Genomic DNA, 20,261 nt, shown 5'->3' on the forward strand with positions numbered 1-20,261 from the left:
TAAAGAAAGAAATTAAAAACTTTTTAGAATTTAATGAAAATGAAGATACAACATACTCAAACTTATGGGACACAATGAAAGCTGTGCTAAGAGGAAAACTCATAGCGCTGAGTGCCTGCAGAAAGAAACAGGAAAGAGCATATGTCAGCAGCTTGACAGCACACCTAAAAGCTCTAGAACAAAAAGAAGCAAATACACCCAGGAGGAGTAGAAGGCAGGAAATAATCAAACTCAGAGCTGAAATCAACCAAGTAGAAACAAAAAGGACCATAGAAAGAATCAACAGAACCAAAAGTTGGTTCTTTGAGAAAATCAACAAGATAGATAAACCCTTAGCCAGACTAACGAGAGGACACAGAGAGTGCGTCCAAATTAACAAAATCAGAAATGAAAAGGGAGACATAACTACAGATTCAGAGGAAATTCAAAAAATCATCAGATCTTACTATAAAAACCTATATTCAACAAAACTTGAAAATCTTCAGGAAATGGACAATTTCCTAGACAGATACCAGGTATCGAAGTTAAATCAGGAACAGATAAACCAGTTAAACAACCCCATAACCCCTAAGGAAATAGAAGCAGTCATTAAAGGTCTCCCAACCAAAAAGAGCCCAGGTCCAGACGGGTTTAGTGCAGAATTCTATCAAACCATCATAGAAGACCTCATACCAATATTATCCAAACTATTCCACAAAATTGAAACAGATGGAGCCCTACCGAATTCCTTCTACGAAGCCACAATTACTCTTATACCTAAACCACACAAAGACACAACAAAGAAAGAGAACTTCAGACCAATTTCCCTTATGAATATCGACGCAAAAATACTCAATAAAATTCTGGCAAACCGAATTCAAGAGCACATCAAAACAATCATCCACCATGATCAAGTAGGCTTCATCCCAGGTATGCAGGGATGGTTTAATATACGGAAAACCATCAACGTGATCCATTATATAAACAAACTGAAAGAACAGAACCACATGATCATTTCATTAGATGCTGAGAAAGCATTTGACAAAATTCAACACCCCTTCATGATAAAAGTCCTAGAAAGAATAGGAATTCAAGGCCCATACCTAAACATAGTAAAAGCCATATACAGCAAACCAGTTGCTAACATTAAACTAAATGGAGAGAAACTTGAAGCAATCCCACTAAAATCAGGGACTAGACAAAGCTGCCCACTCTCTCCCTACTTATTCAATATAGTTCTTGAAGTTCTAGCCAGAGCAATCAGACAACAAAGGAGATCAAAGGGATACAGATTGGAAAAGAAGAGGTCAAAATATCACTATTTGCAGATGACATGATAGTATATTTAAGTGATCCCAAAAGTTCCACCAGAGAACTACTAAAGCTGATAAACAACTTCAGCAAAGTGCCTGGGTATAAAATTAACTCAAATAAATCAGTTGCCTTCCTCTATACAAAAGAGAAACAAGCCGAGAAAGAAATTAGGGAAACGACACCCTTCATAATAGACCCAAATAATATGAAGTACCTCGGTGTGACTTTAACCAAGCAAGTAAAAGATCTGTACAATAAGAACTTCAAGACACTGAGGAAAGAAATTGAAGAAGACCTCAGAAGATGGAAAGATCTCCCATGCTCATGGATTGGCAGGATTAATATAGTAAAAATGGCCATTTTACCAAAAGCAATCTACAGATTCAATGCAATCCCCATCAAAATACCAATCCAATTCTTCAAAGAGTTAGACAGAACAATTTGCAAATTCATCTGGAATAACAAAAAACCCAGGATAGCTAAAGCTATCCTCAACAATAAAAGGACTTCAGGGGGAATCACTATCCCTGAACTCAAGCAGTGTTACAGAGCAATAGTGATAAAAACTGCATGGTATTGGTACAGAGACAGACAGATAGACCAATGGAATAGAATTGAAGACCCAGAAATGAACCCACACACCTATGGTCACTTGATTTTTGACAAAGGAGCCAAAACCATCCAATGGAAAAAAGATAGCATTTTCAGCAAATGGTGCTGGTTCAACTGGAGGGCAACATGTAGAAGAATGCAGATCGATCCATGCTTATCACCCTGTACAAAGCTTAAGTCCAAGTGGATCAAGGACCTCCACATCAAACCAGACACACTCAAACTAATAGAAGAAAAACTAGGGAAGCATCTGGAACACATGGGCACTGGAAAAAATTTCCTGAACAAAACACCAATGGCTTATGCTCTAAGATCAAGAATCGACAAATGGGATCTCATAAAACTGCAAAGCTTCTGTAAGGCAAAGGACACTGTGGTTAGGACAAAACGGCAACCAACAGATTGGGAAAAGATCTTTACCAATCCTACAACAGATAGAGGCCTTATATCCAAAATATACAAAGAACTCAAGAAGTTAGACCGCAGGGAAACAAATAACCCTATTAAAAAATGGGGTTCAGAGCTAAACAAAGAATTCACAGCTGAGGAATGCCGAATGGCTGAGAAACACCTAAAGAAATGTTCAACATCTTTAGTCATAAGGGAAATGCAAATCAAAACAACCCTGAGATTTCACCTCACACCAGTGCGATTGGCTAAGATCAAAAACTCAGGTGACAGCAGATGCTGGCGAGGATGGGGAGAAAGAGGAACACTCCTCCATTGTTGGTGGGATTGCAGACTGGTAAAACCATTCTGGAAATCAGTCTGGAGGTTCCTCAGAAAATTGGACATTGAACTGCCTGAGGATCCAGCTATACCTCTCTTGGGCATATACCCAAAAGATGCCTCAACATATAAAAGAGACACGTGCTCCACTATGTTCATCGCAGCCTTATTTATAATAGCCAGAAAATGGAAAGAACCCAGATGCCCTTCAACAGAGGAATGGATACAGAAAATGTGGTACATCTACACAATGGAATATTACTCAGCTATCAAAAACAACGAGTTTATGAAATTCGTAGGCAAACGGTTGGAACTGGAAAATATCATCCTGAGTGAGCTAACCCAATCACAGAAAGACATACATGGTATGCACTCATTGATAAGTGGCTATTAGCCCAAATGCTTGAATTACCCTAGATCCCTAGAACAAACGAAACTCAAGACGGATGATCAAAATGTGAATGCTTCACTCCTTCTTTAAATGAGGAAAAAGAATACCCTTGGCAGGGAAGGGAGAGGCAAAGATTAAAACAGAGACTGAAGAAACACCCATTCAGAGCCTGCCCCACATGTGGCCCATACATATACAGCCACCCAATTAGACAAGATGGATGAAGCAAAGAAGTGCAGACCGACAGGAGCCGGATGTAGATCGCTCCTGAGAGACACAGCCAGAATACAGCAAATACAGAGGCGAATGCCAGCAGCAAACCACTGAACTGAGAATAGGTCCCCTATTGAAGGAATCAGAGAAAGAACTGGAAGAGCTTGAAGGGGCTCGAGACCCCAAAAGTACAACAATGCCAAGCAACCAGAGCTTCCAGGGACTAAGCCACTACCTAAAGACTATACATGGAGTGACCCTGGACTCTGACCCCATAGGTAGCATTGAATATCCTAGTAAGAGCACCAGTGGAAGGGGAAGCCCTGGGTCCTGCTAAGACTGAACCCCCAGTGAACTAGTCTATGGGGGGAGGGCGGCAATGGGGGGAGGGTTGGGAGGGGAACACCCATAAGGAAGGGGAGGGGGGAGGGGGATGTTTGCCCGGAAACCGGGAAAGGGAATAACACTCGAAATGTATATAAGAATTACTCAAGTTAATAAAAAAAAAATGTGAAAATAAAAAAAAAAGTATTAAAGGAGCTGAAGGAGTTTGAAACCCATAAGAATAACGATACCAACCAACCAGAGCCCCCAGGGACTAAACCACCATCCAAAGAGTACACATGGACAGACTTATGGCTCCAGCTGCTTATGTAGCAGAGGATAGCCTTGTTTTGCACCAATGAGAGGAGAAGCCCTTGGTCCTGCCAAAGCTTGACTCCCCAGTGTAGGAGAATATGGAGTGGAGGCAGGAAGCGGTGGGTGGATGCATGGGGGAACAGCCTCATAGATGAAGAGGAGGGGGGAAGGGATAGGAGGGTTATAGTAGGGAAACTGGGAAAGGGAATAACATTTGCAATGTAAATAAATCAATAAAATCCAATAAAATAATAAAAATAGAATCATTACATCAAGAAACATCTATATAGTTTCACAGAATTGACCAGAGCAAAAGGAAAAAGAAGTAGAAAAGTCAGATACAGTAGAATAAGTATGTACACCAAGGCCAACTGAAAAAAAAGTACATCTTATATCTGTTAAGTAAGTGGCCTAAGAACAATGACTTTTCATCAGAAATAAATCCTTAGGTTCCCAGACATTGGAATATATCTCAGTTTTTCCTTGCAAATCACCATTTCTTGGGAAGATGTATAGTTTCAGATCTGGTACAGGAGTCTGTGATGCTATGTAGGAGTAAAATCAAAACAAAATGTCAACGACAAACTGGATCACCTCAAAAAGGTAGTAGAATCAACTTAGCCAGGTCTTTCTTACATAAAAACATGAGTGTTCACCATAATTGCAGTTAATAATTTCAGAAATAATCATTACAAAAGAAAATCTAGTGGTTAAAATGAAAATGGCCCCCATAAGTTCATAGAAATTAGCACTATTAGGAGGTATGACCTTGTTGGACTATGAGTGGCCTCGTTGAAGAAGTCTGTCACTGGGAGTGGGCTTTGAGGTTTTAGAACCTCAAGCCAGGCCCCATGGTTTACTTGCTTTTCCTGTTGCCTGCCAATCTAGATGTAGAAATCTCAGCTGTCTTTCCAGCACCATGTCTACCTGCATGCTGCCATGCACACTGTCATGATGACAATGCACTAATCTCTGAACTATAAGCCAGACCCAAATAAATGTTTTATGTATAAGAGTTGCTATAGTTGTTTCTTTCACACCAATAGAAACCCTAAAATATAAGTAAAGAAAAAATGAATGAAGGAAAGAAAGAGATAAGGATCATTGCAAATCTCAAAGCAGAGAAAGGTCAAGGATTTGAAGTATTTCAGCACATATAAGCTGTGCTGATGCTAAACCAATGCCTTGAGCACGTATGAGAACTCTTGGGCAAAGTAATATTTAACTGAAGTATAATGTTTGGAAGAGAGGAGGGAAAAATAAGCTATATATATAACCTCCTATTAGTGGGGAGACAGGGGAGGGAGAGAGAGAGTAAGAGAGAAATAAATAATGAAGTTACCTTATAATGAGATGACAACATCCCTACTAGATACCACAGGCTAAGAAGTAAAACTTCAGTGCTAGGAATAGATTACCTCTTTTAGGACTTGCCCAGTGAGGTCCCATAGACTCCTAAATATTACAGAATCTTGTCAATGTTCTTGGATCTCATTCACACCTTGATAGTAAGACCCAAATGCTGAGGACTCCATGTACTTGAGTACCATGGACATAACAACATAGTGCTACGCTGGAAGTATTGTTCCTTCTGGCTTGATCTCGGAGTGCTGGAAGGTGCTGTTCATGCTACCAATCAGAAAAGTAATAGTTAATCTTACATAGATGTAAATCCTTTAATGTACAACAGCATCTTGCCTATCAAGACATGTCTGCTGATGCAACAGTAGCATAAATATCATTGAAGCAACCAACCACCTTTTTATTGGATTTAACTACCACTCCCCAAGATTAAGCCCATACCTGGCATCACTCTCACTCCAAAAACCCAAGGCTTGGCAAGACATAGGCCTACTAGTGTAATTCTGATAAGTGAACATACTATTAAATCAATTGCTAATGACTGATATCCATAATGAATGTAGCCCTTACTGGAGAATCTTCTATTTGCAATAGATGGTGGTTAATAAAAAGATTTAGAACAGAAAATAAGAAACTGCAGAATTTCAAGCTCTACATAGAACATTTGTATCATATTCCCCCATTCTGAGGTTCAGGGGACATTTCAGAAGAGAAGTTACAAACGCTGTAAGAGCCAGAGGTGGTGGTGGGTAAATACAAACAAATGGTAGCCTGAGAACACAAGGCACCTCCACATATGAACTTGCAGTGGTTATGACTCATACAAAAGCCCTAGGTAAACTCAAGCCAGATCAAATCCCAGAACGAAGAGGAGAATGAACATGAACCCCTACCCATGGAACTATTAACAATTGATAGCTGCTTGGAAGTGGGGGGGGGGCATGGTGTAAGTTTTCTCTAAGTGAGTAGCCTAGTTGACCAGTGAAAGGCTACACATCCAAAACTCTGACAGAAAACATAAATTGGTCTTGATTGATGGGTTAAAAACAAACAGACAAACAAACAAACAAACAAAAAAAAACCAAAATGAGTAGGCAAAGTTTGGTGTGTAGGGAAAGAGAATGGATCTAGGAGAATTTATAGGCTGAGATGAATATGATCAAAAGACATTGTACAAAATTCTTTTAAAAAAACTAGTAAATATTTTTAATGAGGTAGTGAAGCAACTATGGAAAGCAAAACTTGATCTTTTTTTATAGAGAAGAATTTTTTTTCTAGTAATTAGCCCCATTAAACAAAAAAGTGTGACATACATGCATATGTAAAACCTGTTAGAGAAACAAGTCAGGTCCCTCATGGTAATAGTATCTAAATGTGTGTGCAGGTTTTGGTTCCCTCTGGAACTGTAGTAATGGTCAATTGTAAGCCACCTGACATAAGTACTGGTAATTGAACTCGGGTCCAGTAGAAGAACAGTGTATGTTCATAACCTGTTAATCATTTCTCCAGCCCCCAAATGCTTTTACTTTTTGGTAGAACTTGCTTTTAACATTCTAGACATAGTTAGATTTCTATTCCATGCCATAGTATGCCTTCCTCTCCAAGTATATCTAGTGAAGACCTCATTGTTTGTTCCATAAGTTGGTTCTGATACTCTTGTGGTTACCTTCAGCCCTGTCATAAAATGTTTTTCTATCTTGCAACTGTTATCATCAGTATGCAACAACTATTTTCAGTTTGACCTCCTATAGGGACATTGGTCTTCTCATGACGTCATGGTACAAAGTTCTGTCATGACCAGATAGTAATTTTTAACCATAGTTTATAAACCTTGTGAAGCTAAAACAAAAGAGTTGTATTGCAGAAGGAAAATGGCAGTGACTACCATGTTACAAAATTGAGTCTCCCTATCCATATACCTACTCATCCTGGTAAGATTTGTCTTACCATACCTAAACCTGTCTTCCCCATACCCAAACTCTTCTAAAACCTTAAAAGAGGAAACGAAAGTTTATCACTGATTACCAGCCTCTGGCTGCATGTGGTAAGGATGCATGTCTAGTACATATGGAAGACTTGTTGTGCAGATGTGTAGATTGTGTTGTCATGGGTTATGTTTTGTATCACTACCCCACTGTCACTAAAGAGCGATCATCCTCAGAAGAGATTCAAACATCTCTCTTCACCAACAAAATGTACCACAGAGGTTCAACACGAGTATGTAAGTTTTCTCCCAAGGCTCAAGTATCCCAGGACTGATTTCTGTAATTAAGAGCCATGGTTAAAATTCCAAGGATTCCTTTCATCCTGATTCAGAAGTCTCAGTGAAAGGCAAGCTGTCCCCAAGCATGTGACCTATGGTGAAAAGATCACCCTTGATATGGAAGGAGTTGAGAATAAGGGGAACAACCAAACATGATACCCTTTGCATTTCCAGGGCAAACACCAAGGGATAAGTTACATTCCAACCCTTGCTGCCCATTCAAATTGTTCAATTTGACCCGGGAATTCCATTTTATCCTGTGCTCCATCTTGAAAGCTTAGAAGGCACACTGATGTACTGTGACCTCGTGGTAGGGTAGAGTATAGGCAGGCAAGGTATTCTCATCTCTCATCTGAAAAACAATCTTCTAATTTCTTCCAGCCATCACAGGCTGCCTACTGGGTTGCTGTTTGTGTAAAATAGATAGTTCCCCCTTTCTCTCTTTCTCCCTCTCCCTCCCTCTTTCTCTCTGTCTCCTATTCCGCCCATCTGCCTACTGTCACCTTCAGCTGTAACTTGAGAGCATCAAGGAAAATGGGCTAGATGGAAGGACATGTTATGACACAGACATTGCCGTCTGAGAATCCAGAGGGTTCTCCCAAGTACAGGGGAATTTGCCTCAAGAAGGCAGCCAAGGAGGAGAGGCTTTGTTCAGCTCTGTATCTCTCACAGGCCTGGCCCATACCTCTGAAGTACATATGTGAACTGCATACTACCGACGTTCATATGTAGAGTCTCCAGATGACAACAGGGGCAGTGAGAATGGGAGTTAACTAGAGATGTCTCCAGTATCCTAGCTTCAGGGTTGTTTCCATCAGGCTCCATTGTTAAACAAATGGCCCATCCCAGTTATTTGGCAATCTTGACTCAGTTCTCTTCATCTTCAGCCCTAGAAGCTGACCTCTGTCCTTTAGGTCATTCCCACAGCCTGGGGTAATATCTTTTAGAGGTTAACACATCTATGGAACTAGATGCTTTAGTTTAGTCTCTTCAAATTACTCAGTGAGAATGTACCAGTACATCTTGACTCATACATGTGCTTATAAAGGTTCTAAATTAAGACATAGTGGCGGGCTGGAGAGATGGCTCAGAGGTTAAGAGCACTGACTGCTCTTCAAGAGGTCCTGAGTTCAATTCCCAGCAACCACATGGTGGCTCAAGACCATCTGTAATAGGATTGATGCCCTCTTCTGGTGTGTCTGAAGACAGCTACAGTGTACTTACATACATAAAGTAAATAAATAAAATATTTTTAAAAAAATTAAAAAAAAGACATAGTGGCAATGATGACACCTCTGTGTATGGCTGCCTTCTTGAAGAAGGTTTTCCTGTACTTGGGAGAACCCCCTGGATTCTCAGGCAGCAAATGTCTGTGACATAACATGGCCTTCCCTGACTTGTTTTCCTTGATGTTCTCAATACCATTCCTGTTCTGTGGTTACCTTATATTCAGTATTTTCCCCTGAGACTTTGGTTAATAACTCTCTGGCTCTGTTAAAATTTCTCTGGCTCCCTCAAGCCTTTTCTAGATTTTCTTTTCCTCTGCCTGTAGACCCCTGAGGAGAAACTGACCATTTTCTTGCACTGCTGCTTATCAAAGGATTCATTATGCAGATGTCGCGTCTAGGAAAATCTGTTTCCTTCATTAACACTGTTTCATTTTAAGGGATAATCCCATGTCTTTATACTCCAAATGAGAATATTGCTGCGATCAGAACAGAGGTGCTCAACAAACAACTACAGAGTGACTTCATTGTGAAAGTTGGCATTATTTCACAGCCTAAATGATCTCAGCCAAGACTTCATGCTGGACAGTCCTTCTGGTTGAGCACAATATTTTATCTAAAAGTGCACTGGGATATAACTGTGAATCATTAGTTTATGCTGCCTTGATTACTCAACGGCTCATATATGATAGATGTCTTGGATACAAAATCATAGCACACAGCAGCAAGCTCTTTCTGAAAACATACTTCAACAAGGAAGGGTAGCCAGTTAGGACCTGGCAGCTACAGACGATAATTCTGTTATACTCCATAGCCTCCAAATTCCTATCTTGCTTCTAAGTGATGAGGAATTTTGAGTCTCCAAGGAAAGCATATAACATGAGAAAACTTTGTCAGGAAACTACAGGGCCCTGGGGCCAGAGTTTAGAAAACACTTATGCAGCTGAGGCTGTTTTCAAGAAGTTTTGACTGTATAAATCCCTCTTTGTCAGAGTTACCACATATTAGTCCAAGACAGTTATATTTTCTTCCTATAAGCATTCATGGTGTTCTGCATCTGGTACATTTGCCAAATTGCAGATTTATTCCTACTTCTCTACATCTGTTAAAAGAATGTGTATTCCATCTCATCAGGGAGTTCCTTGAAGTCACAGGTTGCTAATTCCAAATGGATAGAAGCAGTGATTAATCTGGGAGATATCACTATTCATGCAACAGATGTCCATTATGATGAGTTACACATTTGTTCCATGTTTACACTAGAATATAAAAAGAAGATTCAAGAATTTTGTAAAAGAAAAGAAAAAGAAAATGGGGGTGGGAAGATAGGGAGTTACAAAATACTTGAAAATGTTTATTCAGGTGCCAAGTTAGATGCGACAGTGACTAGCAGTATGTCTGGAAGGTGGCCGGTAAAGAGTTGAGAAAAGGTCGAGAGCTAGGGGAGAGAGGGAGAAACAGGAATCTGTATTCCTGGCTTCATTTCAGGGTGTGGATATTAACTCAGTCCATCTCACTTGGCTGACAGAAGCACTAATGCCCAAACCGGCAATTTCATCAGCATCAGTTACACAGAAGATGGGATTTCAGAGGAAGGCACGAGAAAAGGGAGAATGATACATGTGATTCTATTCCAATAATTAAAAACAAAGTTGGCAGTCTATCTTCCTGTCAAGAATAATAAATATCAGACTATGGACTTGGAAAGAAAAGTGCAAGTGGCTTCCTGCTGCTCCATATTAACTTTGGTCCAATACAAACTTAAGAGTTGACTTTTCACACACACACAAATCCATTTTAAATGATCCTCATATATGTTTTTCTAGTTAATTCTGTGGGCAGAACAATAGATGAAGAAGAGGCTACCAGCCTAAGGTAAATGGTATAAGAGGACACATGTCTGGGCCACACTAAAGCTATTCACTTGGATGGTAAAACTAAGGTGTTTGTACTTCCAAGTTTCTTCTTCATAGCTGATTAAAGGTTTCTAATATTGTTCTATTTTTTCATTGTTTGCCTCTTGTTCTCATAAAATCAGTACTAAAGTGCACCCTTAAAAGATAGATGGTAGACAGATCAGATGCATACATATACAGACCAAAAACTTAATGATTGAAGATGGGCTGAAATCAGTGAATAAGATGTTCACAGAGATAGATATTATTAACCAATGTGTTCATTAGTCTGTGTGTATTCTGTACTCATGGACAGCTTATCATCAATGTGACCAAATACCTTAAAGAAGCAAAGGTCTATTTCAACTCATGGTTCCAGTGGGCTCAGTACATTATTAATTTACCTATGTACATGGGCACAATGTCCTGGTGTACAGGATGTGCAGAGAAAAAAGATTGAGAATAAAATATAACTTTGAAGGCATATATTCCCAATGACTAAATTTTTCTCACTAGGACTCAACACCCAAATTTTCTACCACTTTCCAAGCAAATGACACAGGTTGATAACCAAGCATGCAATATACAAGCCTGTGTAGCATATTTATATTCACAACACAACATTCTGTCTTGCATCTTAAAAGGACCATGGCTATCTCTATGCAAAATGTATTTATTGATCGTAAGAGTCCCCAATGTTGACAGTTCCAACATGGCTCAGAAGCTAAGTCCAGACCTTTCTGAGTTTAAAAGCAAACTTCTAGCTGTAAGGCTCTGTTAAAATAAAAAATAAAATAAAATAGTAAGTTAACTACTCTAATGGCACAGGGAAAATATTCCCATTACAAAAGAAAGGAAGAAGAAAAGAAAAGAAAAAGCTTGATCTAATATAACAATTTCAGCTTGCATACATATTGAAATTGATGGCATAAGTTTAAGAAACAGGGTTACCAAATATGAATTATCTTCCTGTGTGAAGACTAAGGAATGTCAGTGCCTCAGTTTATTCCCATGGCACAGCCTCCACACTGGGGCCATGGTTTCTGTGTTGAGTAATACGCCAAAGAATTTTATTTGGTCTATTCCTTCCAGATAAAAATGTATAAACCATTTGAACTTATAAAAAAGTGAAACACGGTTACCAATAATTGAAGAGACAGATGCTGACTATCTGTGTGGCACAACAATGGGGGTTCATGATCAAAGTCAGTACAGAAACCTACTGCAATTGCCAAACATCTCTGATAAACCTTTCAGCAAGTGTTTTAGCAGGCACAAGCAGAGGAGGTTTCTCAAGACCTCACTAAAAGGCCTCTTAACCCACATGTAGCTAAATCTGAGTGAGCATGAGATTTCATTTCTCACTTGAAAAGAATAGTTTGTATTGTCCTCATTGGAAAACTCGAGGCCGTAAAAGGAAGGGGATTGAAGGCATGCTGTATCCCAATTCTCCTCTGTAATATATAAGGGCTCTCAGAAGTAAATATTAGTGATACCTCATTGACAATAGATAAAATAAGAGCAATTCACCCTTTGTCCAGACTACATCGATGTATAGTTCATTATTTTAAACTTGCTTATAAAGTATCACACTTCGGTCCTACTTGGTGCAACTATTTCTCACACATCCAGAATTCATTCTTCCCCCCACTACAAGCAGAATCTCAAAATCCTATTCGTTTTCCTATAACTTGTTAGTTTTTCCTTGTCTTCCAGTTTATCACAATTAACTCATTGCTATCCTTTAATTTAACTGTGAAATATTGGGTTAACGTATCCCTTATAATGCATAATAGACAAAAGTAAGGAGAACAAATCTTATGAATATAAATGTGGATGTGTATGCCCTTACCCAAACAAGGAAGAAAACATAAATGAATACCTCCACCCACATTTCGACAATGGATTGGGTGGCAACGCTTAGTGTTTATAACTGTCTTGTCCAGTATGCATAGAGATTACAAACATACACAGTACCCAAGTAGTGTCATCATCCATTTAGAATATTAAACTCATGTCTACCACCACCATAACTAAGTCACCCCTTCTGTACAGTGTTTCAGTTCAGGATTCTCCAATACCGTGAATACATAACAGAGACCGAAATCACTCGCTACTTGATACTTTCTTCGTCTCAAGAGAGGCAAGCAGATCAGATATAAAAGTGGAAAAGAGGTAAGCGAAACCCATTCATGTTATGTTACCTGTATCTTCTTTCCATTTCCAACCTCCTCTATATATTAACCTTTAAAACTAAATCTGAGACTTTCTGGTGGGCATAAAATTTAACTTTACCTTCACCTGATATCTCTGTCTGTTTCCCTGTGCTCTTCCCTCTCTCCCTCCCTTACTCCCACTCCAATACAGTTTACAGGAAGTATTTTCATTTTAATTATAGTTAAAAGGAATGTATTAGCTTTCTTTGATCTAAGTTGAGTAGCTCAGTCGATTAGAGACTAGGGTTGGTGGATTAAGAGTCTTCATGGACACATTTTGTTTTGGACTGAGGAAAAGCCTATTTTCAGGAACTTCAAAGTCTAACTCCTCCCAGCCAGTTGGTTCGCAATGTGTGGTGCTTGTCAATGGCAAGCGTAATATGTATGATGGTTCAGTGCAATCTTTCCCCTATTCTTAAAAAAAGAAAAAAGAAAAGAAAAAGAAAACATTTCCCCTTTAATGACAGTCTTTAAGTGACATGAAATTCTTTTTTATTAAAAGGAGAAAATATGATCAAGATGTTAATATAATTTATATAAGCTTAATTAAAACAATATTAAAACATTCTAGAAAGTGGTAACTCTCTTGTAGAAACTTTTCTTGCATACAGGTGCATATCTCTCACACACACACACACACACACACACACACACACACACACACAACCTCAATGCAATGACAATCTCTGAGATCTTTGGAATGTCAAATAAAGCATTTAGGGGTCAGTGTTCCTCAGACGCTTTTAATGATAACAAACATCAGTGACATATTATATATAAAATTTTACAGGCTTTTTTGGGAAATGTTGACTGAGTGGGAAAGAAGGAATTAGGAGCTTCTATAGAAGAGCTTTATGGAAACAGACAGATGTCTGGGCCCCCAACCCAGACACATCAACATTCTTTGTGTAGGTTCAGGAGACTGTGAGTCTAAAATGTTCTTTTGGGTATTAAAACATTTAAACTAACCAATTTAGAGTCTGTACCTAGAGAAGCAGCCAAGTTTTCAAGATCAGTTGCTAGGTTCTAAGATTCATAAGGAAAAACTCACTCAAATTCAAGGGGAGTTGAATTTGTATTTCTGAAGAGATGAAACCTGAAAAGAAGTAATGATAGAGAAACATTTAAGTCAGACATAGGATGATTAACTCTACCTTTTGTAACATTCTCTCCTCTCTTCTGCAGGCTGGCTATAGTCCTATTGGATTATCTAAGCTGTCATCTAGAGCTTCAAACACTTCCCTTCAACCAATTAGCCTGTATTTACTTCCCCTGGAGGTGCCATTTTTTACTGTTTTAAAGATAAACATGGCATTTTTTCTTGATATTTTATTTTGACTTCTCAAATTCAGAAATTGTACAAGAATGGCAAAAATAAAATTCCATATGCCCACAACCACTCCTTGCTAATATTTTGTTTCTTCCTGACAACTCTCTCTTTTGCTCTCTCACATATTTTGGAGTAAGCTAAGGCTGATGCCACAGTCCTAAAGAGTACAGCAGGTATCTCTTATGAATGTCACCTCATCACCATTTTCACACCAAAGAATTTGATACTGACAAAGCAACAGTATTTAATATCATGTTAAATACTGTTATTTAAGTGTTAAATATTTAGATGTTAGTGTTAAATACAAGCCTATATCTGTCCAAATTTTGTCATTTATACCTGCTTTTTAAAACATCACCCAGGATTTAATAACGTGTTACTTATCATGTTTTGACACTAAGTGATGGAATCTTAGCAGTCATCTTTTGTATTGTTTACCGCAAAATAATATTAATAATAATAATTTCTCCCTGGTAATACTCTGCCATGAAATCTATTTTATCTAAGATGAATGTAGTCATTCCAGCTTTCTTCGGACTAGTTTTATTTTTTTAATCCATTCACTGTGACACTCCTTATAACTTTTAAATTTAAAGTAAGTCAACTCCAGGCAGCATATAGATAATATCTACTCTATTAATTTCTGATGTTTTCTTGACTATTCATCAATGGATAAGTGGGTAAACATAATATTAAATCCCTGCTTTGAGGAACATAGATTGCTCTTGCAGAGGACTCAAGTGTCTCTTCCACTAACCCTGCCAGTGGCTCACAACTCTTTGAGGAGCAGAGGAATTCCTAAATGTATAAAGTCTTGAATGAATATGTTTATTGTTAGCATGAGCCAGCAGTGTCCAGTACCCTAGCCTCAGATCCATGGAAAAATGTCAAAGCCTCCCATCAATGGTAAAGCTTGGAGTGATGACCAAGCCTTCCTCTGATCTGAGTTAGAATGTTGACTGTGTGTACAAAAATAAAAATAAAAATAAAAAATGTCCACCATAGCTTCTCCCCCTGAATATTAATGACCTGAAAACTGCTATCCTACAGAGATTAGCTAAACTTGCTTCTTGTTCATCCACATATGTTAAACCTGCTCCCTTGCTAAGCTGTATATAATCTCTTTCCCTTGTTTATCTGTCTGCAATAACCCCACCTTTTTGCTCAACAGTATATTATGTACACACAGAGTTTATAGGAGCTGCACTTTCTTCATGATAGAGCCCAGCCTACCCAACCCCAGATTTTCTCTGTGTCTTTGTATTGGTCATTTCTTCATGCCCTCACTGCCCCAAGGCAGATCCATCCCTGGAGCTGTACTGTGTGTAGCATAATTCCCTGTATCTCTGACTACAGGGAACCAGATGGATACTACTTTCTTCTCACCTTTGCAGGCAACTTTATTCACATGAGTATATCGACACACAGGCACACATACAGATGATAAATAAAAATAAAGTGAAATCTGTAAAATAAAGATTTTGCTTTTTGTTGGACTGTTTAGACTGTTTATGTTGAAAATCATTATTAGTGTGATTTGACTGAAGCATATCATCTTGCCATTTGTTTTCTATTTGTTCCTTCTAATCTTTATATTCTTGTACCAGTATTTTGGTTATTTGTAGTGGTTTTATTTTATTGTCTTAATTGGTATATTAACTAAGACATGTTGCTTTAAGATTTGTCATTTACATTTGTGACCAGTCTAATCTAAAAGATATTATAGCATTACTTGTATAGCATCTAAAGATTCCAGTAGTACATTTCTATTTTCCCCTTGAATTCCTAGATGACGAAATAATGTGATACATTTATTTTTTTCTGTAATACACACTTGACATTGTTGCTATTTTTGTTCAAATATTCCATGATTTCTAAAAATACTTAAATAGAAAGAAAACATATATTTATTCATATATCAATCATTTCCAATTGTATTTTCCTTTGTGGATTTGTAATTCCAATTGGCATAAGCTTCCTTATGCCTGAAAGACGCTCTTTCACTTTTTTTTTATATTTTTTTTTATTAACTTGAGTATTTCTTATATACATTTCAAGTGTTATTCCCTTTCCCGGTATCCGGGCAAACATCCCCCTCCCCCCTCCCCTTCCTTATGGGTGTTCCCCTCCCAACCCTCCCCCCATTGCCGCCCTCCCCCCACCAGTCTAGTTCACTGGGGGTTCAGTCTTAGCAGGACCCAGGGCTTCCCCTTCCACTGGTGCTCTTACTAGGATATTCATTGCTACCTATGAGGTCAGAGTCCAGGGTCAGTCCATGTATAGTCTTTGGGTAGTGGCTTAGTCCCTGGAAGCTCTGGTTGCTTGGCATTGTTGTTCATATGGGGTCTCGAGCCCCTTCAAGCTCTTCCAGTTCTTTCTCTGATTCCTTCAACGGGGGTCCTATTCTCAGTTCAGTGGTTTGCTGCTGGCATTCGCCTCTGTATTTGCTGTATTCTGGCTGTGTCTCTCAGGAGCGATCTACATCCGGCTCCTGTCGGTCTGCACTTCTTTGCTTCATCCATCTTGTCTAATTGGGTGGCTATATATGTATGGGCCACATGTGGGGCAGACTCTGAATGGGTGTTCCTTCAGTCTCTGTTTTAATCTTTGCCTCTCTCTTCCCTGCCAAGGGTATTCTTGTTCCCCTTTTAAAGAAGGAGTGAAGCATTCACATTTTGATCATCCGTCTTGAGTTTCATTTGCTCTAGGCATCTAGGGTAATTCAAGCATTTGGGCTAATAGCCACTTATCAATGAGTGCATACCATGTATGTCTTTCTGTGATTGGGTTAGCTCACTCAGGATGATGTTTTCCAGTTCCAACCATTTGCCTACGAATTTCATAAAGTCGTTGTTTTTGATAGCTGAGTAATAATCCATTGTGTAGATGTACCACATTTTCTGTATCCATTCCTCTGTTGAAGGGCATCTGGGTTCTTTCCAGCTTCTGGCTATTATAAATAAGGCGGCAATGAACATAGTGGAGCAGGTGTCTTTTTTATATGTTGGGGCATCTTTTGGGTATATGTCCAAGAGAGGTATAGCTGGATCCTCAGGCAGTTCAATGTCCAATTTTCTGAGGAACCTCCAGACTGATTTCCAGAATGGTTTTACCAGTCTGCAATCCCACCAACAATGGAGGAGTGTTCCTCTTTCTCCACATCCTCGCCAGCATCTGCTGTCACCTGAGTTTTTGATCTTAGCCATTCTCACTGGTGTGAGGTGAAATCTCAGGGTTGTTTTGATTTGCATTTCCCTTATGACTAAAGATGTTGAACATTTCTTTAGGTGTTTCTCAGCCATTCGGCATTCCTCAGCTGTGAATTCTTTGTTTAGCTCTGAACCCCATTTTTTAATAGGGTTATTTGTTTCCCTGCGGTCTAACTTCTTGAGTTCTTTGTATATTTTGGATATAAGGCCTCTATCTGTTGTAGGATTGGTAAAGATCTTTTCCCAATCTGTTGGTTGCCGTTTTGTCCTAACCACCGTGTCCTTTGCCTTACAGAAGCTTTGTAGTTTTATGAGATCCCATTTGTCGATTCTTGATCTTAGAGCGTAAGCCATTGGTATTTTGTTTAGGAAATTTTTTCCAGTGCCCATGTGTTCCAGATGCTTCCCTAGTTTTTCTTCTATTAGTTTGAGTGTGTCTGGTTTGATGTGGAGGTCCTTGATCCACTTGGACTTAAGCTTTGTACAGGGTGATAAGCATGGATCGATCTGCATTCTTCTGCATGTTGACCTCCAGTTGAACCAGCACCATTTGCTGAAAATGCTATCTTTTTTCCATTGGATGGTTTTGGCTCCTTTGTCAAAAATCAAGTGACCATAGGTGTGTGGGTTCATTTCTGGGTCTTCAATTCTATTCCATTGGTCTATCTGTCTGTCTCTGTACCAATACCATGCAGTTTTTATCACTATTGCTCTGTAATACTGCTTGAGTTCAGGGATAGTGATTCCCCCTGAAGTCCTTTTATTGTAGAGGATAGCTTTAGCTATCCTGGGTTTTTTGTTATTCCAGATGAATTTGCAAATTGTTCTGTCTAACTCTTTGAAGAATTGGATTGGTATTTTGATGGGGATTGCATTGAATCTGTAGATTGCTTTTGGTAAAATGGCCATTTTTACTATATTAATCCTGCCAATCCATGAGCATGGGAGATCTTTCCATCTTCTGAGGTCTTCTTCAATTTCTTTCCTCAGTGTCTTGAAGTTCTTATTTTACAGATCTTTTAATTGCTTGGTTAAAGTCACACCGAGGTACTTTATATTATTTGGGTCTATTATGAAGGGTGTCGTTTCCCTAATTTCTTTCTTGGCTTGTTTCTCTTTTGTGTAGAGGAAGGCTACTGATTTATTTGAGTTAATTTTATACCCAGCCACTTTGCTGAAGTTGTTTATCAGCTTTAGTAGTTCTCTGGTGGAACTTTTGGGATCACTTAAATACACTATCATATCATCTGCAAACAGTGATATTTTGACTTCTTCTTTTCCGATCTGTATCCCCTTGACCTCCTTTTGTTGTCTGATTGCTCTGGCTAGAACTTCAAGAACTATATTGAATAAGTAGGGAGAGAGTGGGCAGCCTTGTCTAGTCCCTGATTTTAGTGGGATTGCTTCAAGTTTCTCTCCATTTAGTTTAATGTTAGCAACTGGTTTGCTGTATATGGCTTTTGCTATGTTCAGGTATGGGCCTTGAATTCCTATTCTCTCCAGGACTTTTATCATGAAGGGGTGTTCAATTTTGTCATATGCTTTCTCAGCGTCTAATGAAATGATCATGTGGTTTTGTTCTTTCAGTTTGTTTATATAATGGATCACGTTGATGGTTTTCTGTATATTAAACCATCCCTGCATGCCTGGGATGAAGCCTACTTGGTCATGGTGGATGATTGTTTTGATGTGCTCTTGGATTCGGTTTGCCAGAATTTTGTTGAGTATTTTTGCATCGATATTCATAAGGGAAATTGGTCTGAAGTTCTCTTTCTTTGTTGTGTCTTTGTGTGGTTTAGGTATAAGAGTAATTGTGGCTTCGTAGAAGGTATTCGGTAGTGATCCATCTGTTTCAATTTTGTGGAATAGTTTGGATAATATTGGTATGAGGTCTTCTATGAAGGTTTGGTAGAATTCTGCACTAAACCCGTCTGGACCTGGGCTCTTTTTGGTTGGGAGACCTTTAATGACTGCTTCTATTTCCTTAGGAGTTATGGGGTTGTTTAACTGGTTTATCTGTTCCTGATTTAACTTCGATACCTGGTATCTCTCTAGGAAATTATCCATTTCCTGAAGATTTTCAAGTTTTGTTGAATATAGGCTTTTATAGTAAGATCTGATGATTTTTTGAATTTCCTCTGAATCTGTTGTTATGTCTCCCTTTTCATTTCTGATTTTGTTAATTTGGACACACTCTCTGTGTCCTCTCGTTAGTCTGGCTAAGGGTTTATCTATCTTGTTGACTTTCTCAAAGAACCAACTTTTGGTTCTGTTGATTCTTTCTATGGTCCTTTTTGTTTCTACTTGGTTGATTTCAGCTCTGAGTTTGATTATTTCCTGCCTTCTACTCCTCCTGGGTGTATTTGCTTCTTTTTGTTCTAGAGCTTTTAGGTGTGCTGTCAAGCTGCTGACATATGCTCTTTCCTGTTTCTTTCTGCGCTCTTTCACTTTTATTATGGTGTGAGGACACAAGAGATAAGTTGTTTCAGATTTTGTAACTTTGAAAAATTATTTTTAAAATCTTCATTGGGTATAGAATTCAAAGTAGACAAGTTCTTTGTTTCCCTAGTACTTTACAAATTAAAACTTATTATTTTATTGTTCACAGTGTTCGGAGAGAAAAAGCCATCATCTGTAGTTTTGTTCATATGTATGTCTTATTTTCTCTGGAAGCATGCATAAATTTCTCTATGACAGACAGGTATACAGAGAGTACATTTAGTGTCATATTCTTCATGTTTCTTAAACTTTGACTTTACTATTTAGATATATAGGATTATTGTTTAGATATATAGGATTATTATATATAGGATTATTGTTTCCTCAAAATTAGAAATATTTTGGTCATTTTTATTGAAACGTTTTCCCTGTAATCTCCTCATT

The sequence above is a fragment of the Rattus norvegicus genome, chromosome X, assembly GCF_036323735.1.
Source record: "Rattus norvegicus strain BN/NHsdMcwi chromosome X, GRCr8, whole genome shotgun sequence".
Lineage (NCBI taxonomy): Eukaryota > Metazoa > Chordata > Mammalia > Rodentia > Muridae > Rattus > Rattus norvegicus.